The sequence below is a fragment of the Acomys minous genome (genome assembly GCF_964271855.1).
Source record: "Acomys minous genome assembly, chromosome: 1".
Classification (NCBI taxonomy): Eukaryota; Metazoa; Chordata; class Mammalia; order Rodentia; family Muridae; genus Acomys; species Acomys minous.
This window is the reverse complement of record NC_140483.1, coordinates 26,886,673-26,895,000: the sequence shown is the minus strand read 5'-3', so window position 1 is coordinate 26,895,000 and position 8,328 is coordinate 26,886,673. Positions and strand designations below refer to the sequence as shown.

Below are 8,328 nucleotides of genomic sequence, written 5' to 3'. Positions count from 1 at the left end.
TGTGTGTGGATATGTGCACATGAGTGCAGGTGCTCATGGAGACCAGAGGTGTTGGATCTGCTGGAGCTGCATTTAGAGGTAAGCATCCCAGCATGGGTGCTGGTAACCCAGCTCCTCTACAGTAGCAGCATGGTGCGCCCTTACCCGCCAGCCCGCTCTCTTGTGCTTTTGTAGTTTTTCTTATTTTGCTTCCTGCATTCTGTGTTTGGAGAAGTCATGGACTTTTACTAATGGCCCCATTGAGATGTTTCTGAAATACTTCTTAACATACTTTTCTATATTTCTTAAGGTGTGCTAAGCAGACATTGGTACTTTATGGTAACTTTTTACATTTTTCTATTTTTTTTCTAAAATTATAAAAATCTAGAAATTTAGCCATTGTGACTGGCTGACATTTATTACATTTGGGTTCAGATTTGTTTTAGCTTAGTTTGAAAAGGTCCGGGGGCCGAGTTCCCTTGGTACTTATCTGGTTTGTGTCCTTCCCAGCATCATAGTTAGTGAACTATGCTACAGAAGAATTTTCGCCAGCTTGTAGAATTTCCCTTTTCTTAAATACTTCTTTGTTGGCGTCCTCTTGCGTCACTGCCCAGTCGAAGCTGCCAGATGATTCTTGCACAAACTGTAGTTACGTACGCTTACCTCTGCAGGAGAAGAAAAGTGACAAAGTGCAAGATTAGGTTCACTTCACAGTGGGAAAATGTGAATTGCTATCAACAGCGAGAAGAAGTATTCTCGTTGCATTGGGACAAACATCTGGGCTGCTCTGGTGTTTGGAAGCAGTTGCATGGCCCTCGCTGCTCGTTCGTATTCACACCATTCACAAACTACACGTGGCTGAACAAAATGTGTCTAAAATGCAAGTTTACATAGCAACCGGCAGTCACCTCATTTTCATCTGCTTAATCACCATCACTCGTCTTGTAAAACTCCTTTGCGACTAGAACTCTTATTCCTTTGCTTCGCATTTACCGATGCAGATGTGTGTAACGTTACTGCTACCGTTTCTTCCTCTTCTGTGTAGTAGATATGAAAAGAGGAATGCTGGTTGTGGCAAGACATTGCAAGATGCTGCATGGACTTGTTCTAATGGTATGTGCAGGAGTGCAGGTAGGAGAAGGCTCGCGCTTTGTGCATATGGGGTCATTGCTCATCTGGTTGTCATGAGGCCAATCATTACTACTTAATTACACTTTTATGGAAATTCAAATTTCTATGTGAACTCGGTTTAGCACGCTGCACTGCTATCTGTATAAGAGATCACATTGCCCCTTTACTCATTTTTCAAGTTTCTTTTATTCATGGCACACCTATATCTAAATTAAAATAGTTCTAAGCCAACACCATGTTCTCTTTTGTGTTTGTCCCTGTCCTATTAGGGCGTAGCCTGAGAACAGCCTGAGTTGAGCCTTCCCTACATGCATCTGAAGCACTGATGCACACACAGCGTCTCTAGTTAAGGGTGGTGTATCACTCAGAGTTCTCTAAGGGAACAGAACTGTTAGAGTGAATATATATTACAGGAGCACTAAAAAAAAAAAAAAAAAGAAGCAGTGCCGTAGAAATATGGCAGGGATGCAGCAGAAAACATCAGAGGAGGAAGTTGGGATGGGCTTGACATAGCCTCTGGACACGTGGATAGACCAAGAGTTCTCTATATTTGTTCTACAAGAGAATCTTAGTTTGGGGTTCTGTTGCTGAGAAGACACCATGAGCCCTGCAGCTCCTAGAAAGCTAACCATTTTACTGGGGATGGCGTACAGATTCTGAGGTTTAGCCCATTATTGTCACGGCGGCATGCAGGCAGACACGGTGCTGGAGAAGGAGCTGACAATAGTACGTCCAGATCTGCAGGCAGCAGAAGTGACTGTGTGTCACACTGCTTGAGCTTCTGAGACCTCAAAGCCCACCCACAGTGACACACTCCCTCCAACCAGAATACACCTACTTTAACAAGGCCACACCTTCTAATAGTGCCACTCCCTATAGGCCAAGCATTCACACACACGAGCCGAGGGCTCCATTCCTATTCAGATGACCACAAAGAGTTTATAAGACTATTTTGTAGAGTCTACAAGAAAACAGTGTTCCCAGTAGTTTTTTTTTTTTCAGAGAGGGAACACAGGTCTTTCCGTGTACTTTATTTACTGTAAGCATCTTGAAAGACATATTTAATTCTCAGCGACTTTGTTAACTGCTTCTTATTTATGGATGGGTCTTCCAACAGACAAGTGCACATAGTATGCTTCTATAGACACCAGGAAGCAACAGTTGTTTGGTCCTCCTTTCTAATAACACTTTCTAGGGTTACTTTTGTTTTTGATATTTGGGACACAATTACTGCACAAAAGAGTGACACCAACTAGGAGCCACTCATAGTCAGTGGATGCCATGTATGATGCCCCTAACAAAATAGTACAAGGAGGGATTAAAAACATTGAACAGAGCTGTCATTGGCAAATTCCTGAATGGTTTGGATAAACAAGCAAGCAAGATACATGAGTTGTATTCTTTTGGAGGGATGATTCTGCCAATCGAGCTATTTTCTGGCTCTCTGTTCACACTGCTTTGTCAAAGCCCACCACCTAATTTGTATTTCCGACTTCCTCAGGAGGCTGGGATGCAGCCGAGAACCATAGCGGTTATGTCACGCAACACTTACAAAGCACAAGGCTAAGAGGTTCCGCTCATGCTGTATTTACTTATTCATGGCCAGTGTTCTGTGGGGCCAGGGCTGCTATGACTCACTCCTCACAGCTGAGGACTGTAAAAAGATAATTCTGGTTGTCACTCTGACTGGATTTGGGGGGGGGGGAGCTGGGGTGACAAGAGGACCGGCACAGCACATGTACTTTTGTTTATCTGTGGGGATGCTGAAGTCAGGGTAGCAGTTCTGAGTCACCATCCAGCAGGCTGTGAGCCTAGACTGAACAGGACAGCAGAAAAGGCAAGACATCTCATGCCTGCCCTTCGCCCTCTGTGGCGGGCACTGCTGTTATCCACAGACATCAGATTATTCCAGGTTCTTAAGCCATTTCTCTGGTAGCTCCCCAGGCTCTTCAAGCCCCAAGCCAGGGTGTCTCTAATACTCTGAGGCTCCCAGCTTCTTTGGCTGAATACTTGCAGATTTCCCTGGCTAGCCAGCCTTCTGACGGCCCTTGTGGGACCATTCAACCTCTAATTGCACGAGCCTGGGTGATGGTCTGCTTTCATAATTGTGTATCTTCCCTTCCTTGTGTTCCTCTGGTGAACTCTGCCTTATAAGACCACCGAGCCTTGGTCAGGTGAGTCAGCTTGTCCAGTGCTCTAAGGACTGGGCACTACGGGCTAAGACTAGGGTGTTAAACTGACTTTGTTCTGACATGGAAGCCTATGGGCTTTAGCAGTATATTCCTGGGCTCCTCCCGTGGTTTATATTTTTGGATAACTGAGTGTAAAGAAAGAGTTAAGGACAGTGTCATTAAAACTTTATTCAATGACGTGTGAAATAGAGTAGCTGAAAACATTTCAAGATATGCCATATGACACTTTTTTTTTGCTGTAACATTTACATATTAAAATATTAACTTTTTGGATGAATAAAGACATCAAAATGAATAATATGAATTTAATTTAAATGAATCATATTAGGAGGGATGAGAAATTAATAACTTGCCCAATGCCACTTGGAATTTGATCCTGGAATTGAATCCCAGCTCTAGCCCAGAGGCCTGGAAGCTCTGCCAACCCTGACCTTGCATCTTTGGGCTTGCATGTTCCCTTTGATGCACTGAGTCATCAACAGTGGTCCTTGTGACACACTGGCCTCCCCTGAGTGGGACATATGCCTGGGATGGGAATGCTATATAGAGCCACAGATTAAAAACTGCAGCTATGGAAAACAGAAAGGCATGCTCTCACTGAGGCTTTTCACTGACACTTGGTGCATTAAGGGAATAGCTTTAGAGGTGGAAGCCTCGGGCCAAAGCAACCTGAAGTACAGGAGGAGAGTCAGCCACTGGGTCACTAACACAGGAAACTAAGCACACCATCATCCCCTCCAGTGTCTGTCCACAAGATACTGCTACTGCCAATGGGGACAGGCATAGGAGAAACTGAGTCAGTGACAGGAGAATGTTTGGAGAAACAGCTTCAGTATTGGCGGGTTTCTTTCTTTCTTTTAAAAAAATTATTATAATGTATTCACATTACATCATGATTGTTATCCCTTCTCTAGAATCTTCCTGTTCCTACTCTCCCTCTCTCTTCTGCCCTGTTCCCCTCCCCTAGACCTCTGCTGGTGGCTCATCCCCCACCGTGTGACCACAGCCTATCAGCAATGAATACCCAAGCACGTCTCAACAGCAGGCAGAGAACATCATGTCTGAAGAAGAAATGGTACAGCTATCTCAGTGCGCCTGAAATATAACAACAAGGAACAGAAATCAGCTTGCTTTGCTGGTGACTTTCTCTAGGTTTCACTGGAAACGTTTACCCAGGAGGGTATCACCTCAGGATCATGAATGGGCTACACGTCGGTTAGTGTGGTCAACAAAGCCAATGTCTGGCGGCATGGCCAGTTCTCGATTGCGAAAGATTTCGGAAATGCCATTTTAAATGCCCACAGCCCCTGGACTTCACGTCCTAAATCATGACTTCCGTTTTGCAGATGATGGGAGGAACACAAATGAGAAGAGGAAGCTGCTTGTCTAAACTTACGGAGCCCGCAAAATGCGGAGCCTTCTGACTCCAAAGCAAAAGCTTTTAGACACCGACCCGCCTCTTGTTCAGAGAGCGCCACACACCACGGGTTATCCGGGCTGTCAGCGCGCACTGCAGACGGATGCGGAAGAGAAACGCTTCAAGCTCTAAAATGAGTCTCCTCAAACCTTAAGAGGCAAAGTGTTCAGACAAACTCAGACTCTGATTCTGGCCACAGACTTATGAGAAAAAGTGCCAGCTGAAGACCCACAATCTTGGGACCGTCCACAGTGCCTCACAGTGATGCTCACTGTAGCATACCATGGCATATTAAAGTAACAGCAATGCCACAACACAAGTAGTCTGAAGCTTACGAGTATACATTTTAATAAGGAATTATCCTTAAAGCTACAAGACCACTAATTTTAATATAGAAAAAAAAATAGTAAGCCGTGGCTGGGCCAGTTGTAATTTTGGAGTTTTAGAATATTGGCCATATTTTCTGAAGAGAGAGGATAAAATGTGTTTAGCGGTATGTGAATTTCTGGAAAAACATGTAGAGGTGTTATTTCTAATAAATATAATAAACTAACATATACTTTATAAGCTTACATTAATATAATACACAGGAATATTCACTTAGTATGGATATGGTCTTAGACAAATGTTTTCTGAATTTTCTTTCATGAAGTTAACCACACCAAGGCCACCAACAATAGCACTTCCTTATTCTGAAGCAATTTCGGGCATATATCATAAGCCATAATTTAGCGAATTTCATACCCGTGGTGGTTGGCCAGAGCAGTCATTTGAAAACCAACTGGACATTTGTGTGAATTGAAATTAACGGGAGTGGATGAAAAATGGCAGGTGCGTTTACAGAAAGGTGGAATAAAAAGCAAAGGAGACTTTAGTTAGAATAGGAACACGTAAACAAATAGATGCAGGCAACAAAGCAAAGGAGACGCTATAGCCAGGACCACTGCCTTCCTGAGAGCAATTGCAAAAACCCTGAAGAAGGAGTTAGAGAGAGGATGGCACATACGGCGGCCACAAACACATAAGCAAGCTGCTGGGAATAAACGTACATATTCCTTAGGGAAACCTCCAAGAGTTTTATGGACCACTGAGAATATAATAATTTGAGGTATTTAGGAAGAATGAATTAATACCACCTTTCTAACTCATAAGTCATCAGGGGAGTGGAGTATTGCACATTAATAGGCAGTGTTACTAGACAGAGTGTTACGCCGTCTAATAAACTTGACTGTCTACAGCCAAGCATGGGACGCCTGTAGTTCCTAGACAAGTGAGTCAGATGTGCCTCCTTATGATCTGCTAACTTTTCATGTATCAGCCAACAGTTTCCGTTTCTCCTCTTTGGTGTCAGAAGTTTAGAGGGTCAGGTGGAATAGCAGGATCTTACATGGTGATTTCATAGCGCCTCACTGAGGACATCTACATAGGCATCTTCAGCCTCCCCCTTTTGGTACTAAGTAGGTGTCCAGGTTTCACACATGTTGGCCACGTCTCTTTGTGTACCTGTTCTTTTGTTCTTCCATCTCCTCAATTAGTCCTTTTGTTTGTTTGTTTGTTTGTTTGTTTGTTTGAGTTTGGGCCACAGCTGCATGAGTCATTATAGCTTTTCTGAATTCAGAGACAAATTGGGATGCAGATGCAGGAGATCAGTGCGTGTAAATGAAACTATGACTTTTATTGCCAGTTAATCTGAGGTGACACTGTAGCTTCCATGTGCAGCTGACTTTGGTGTCCTCACAGACCTCTGAGTTGCTCCTAGGGTGACTTTCAAGGGAGTTTAGGTGTGAAGCTTACCGACAACAGCTGTTTCACACCTGTGCGATCTCATAGGCAAAGACAGAGATTAGGACATCAGACTCTGCCTGATGAAGAAAAGAATGGATCCCTTGGACTGGGTTGAGTGGAGGTGACTAGGGCTAGTGTGAGCCTCCTCATGGAAGAGGAGGCCACTGGAAAAGTCTGTCTGTGATGTATATATTCACTTACCTCTGAAATAGTTTTAATTACTTGGTGCTGCTATTTTTGATCATGGATTTTACCTTATAAGGAAAAATAAATCTCGTTCGGTTTCAAATCACTGGACCTTTGGATATTTCAGTTAAAGCTCCGAATGAAAGAAATACAGTGAGCCATGGCGTAAGTGAGGTATAATGTGAGTAAGGCTGCTTTTTAAGCTGAATAATGGACACTTTTTCTTCTTTTATACCCCACATACCCCACAGCTTTTTTTTTTTTTTTTAGTTTTTAGTTTTGAGCTCTGAGGAGACTAAGTAGACAAATAACCCTATTAGTTGGTTGTTCCTAGGGAAAAATGGGGAAGTTTTTCCTGTTCTAAACCACATATAAACTTAAACTTTTTGATGCAAATTTCTTAACTTATCACTTTTGTAAATTGCAATTTTCATAACAAGTTATATCATGTTGAGGGTATATCTCACAGTTTAAATACTGAACAGGAAATTCAGAGATGAATGAGGATATGGAAACCTTGACCAAATTTTTTCTTTCACATTAACACTCTTCTGGCTTTGCTGGAGCGTGTATAGTCTGAGCCGCAAGCAATCATTTGTCTGTGTGGAGCAGACTTAACATGATTTCTAAAAACTGTCCTGTTCCCGAAGTGAGTCTTCTTGGGGCTCAGATCTTTGGTACACGATTGACCTTCCTTATAGAAGCTGCTTAGCGCCCCTCTCTCTCTCTTTCTCTTTCTCTCCCTCTCTCTCTCTTAATTCCTCACTGAAAAGGGCTGCCCCCCGCCCCCCGCCTCTGTGTATATTTAGTTAGAGAGACCCACAATTAGAACAGCAGCCCTAGGGGTGTAAATACTATTATTCCAGAGATTTTCCCAGGGCTACGCTCCCTATGTTCACTTACATTTATGTTGGCGGAAACAATGTTTTGTCAAGCATGCTCATATTGGCCCACCATCCTAAGAACACTGATCATGATTAAGTTCCCTGTGAGATGGGAAATCAGGTCACAATGAATCTGTGTTGTTGGGCTATACGTGTCTCAAGAAACTTTTGTTAAGCCTACTGTGAGCTGCATCGCTTATTTGCCTAGGTGTTCTTTTTATGGTTTGGTTAATAAAAACACGAATGCTTAGTTTGTGGTCTACCTATGGCATACATATAAACCATCACATAGGTATGCCTTTTTAAAAAAATTCTTTTATTTTGAAATTCTCAAACTTACAAAAAGATCTGAAGGGATGAACATTTTATGACCTTTGCCCTGGAATCACCATGTATTCCCCCATTACTTCCCTTCCACACCCCCGCAAAGACTTTTTACAAATTAATCGACAATGTCATTATAGCCAACTCTGTCTTCCGTGTATGAGGCCTTTAGTTATAATCTTAGCACCCATTAATGCGATCATTAACCCAGCAAGATCACATAAGACAGAACACAGCAAGATTTCTCCAGTTATTTTGAAACAGTCTATCCACATTTAAAACTTGCATCTGCTCTATGCCTACTTAATTTCCACTCTTACAGAAAGATGTACTGTATTTTTATTATTTGATGACACAGACTTTCCTCTAGACTATTGGTGAGATATCCTGAAAGTGTTTTGCTTTCTCTATTTCTCTGATTATTTTTCAC

General features: G+C 42.6%; 1 long non-coding RNA gene across 5 annotated transcripts in view; it reads left to right on the top strand.

The window, feature by feature from the left end:
* LOC311593372 overlaps positions 1 to 8,328 on the top strand; it is a 94,858-nt gene that overhangs the window by 37,647 nt on the left and 48,883 nt on the right. The window contains exons 4-6 of one of the 5 annotated variants that reach the window (XR_014777673.1): positions 1 to 78; positions 1,025 to 1,092; positions 4,217 to 6,790. The exon at positions 1 to 78 is cut by the window's left edge and continues 27 nt beyond it. The exons of 3 other annotated variants lie outside the window; for them this stretch is intronic. This is a non-coding gene — a long non-coding RNA (uncharacterized lncRNA). Of the gene's footprint in view, positions 79 to 1,024; positions 1,093 to 4,216; positions 6,791 to 8,328 lie in introns of those variants that run through there. One more of the 5 variants, XR_014777672.1, reaches the window with a different exon arrangement.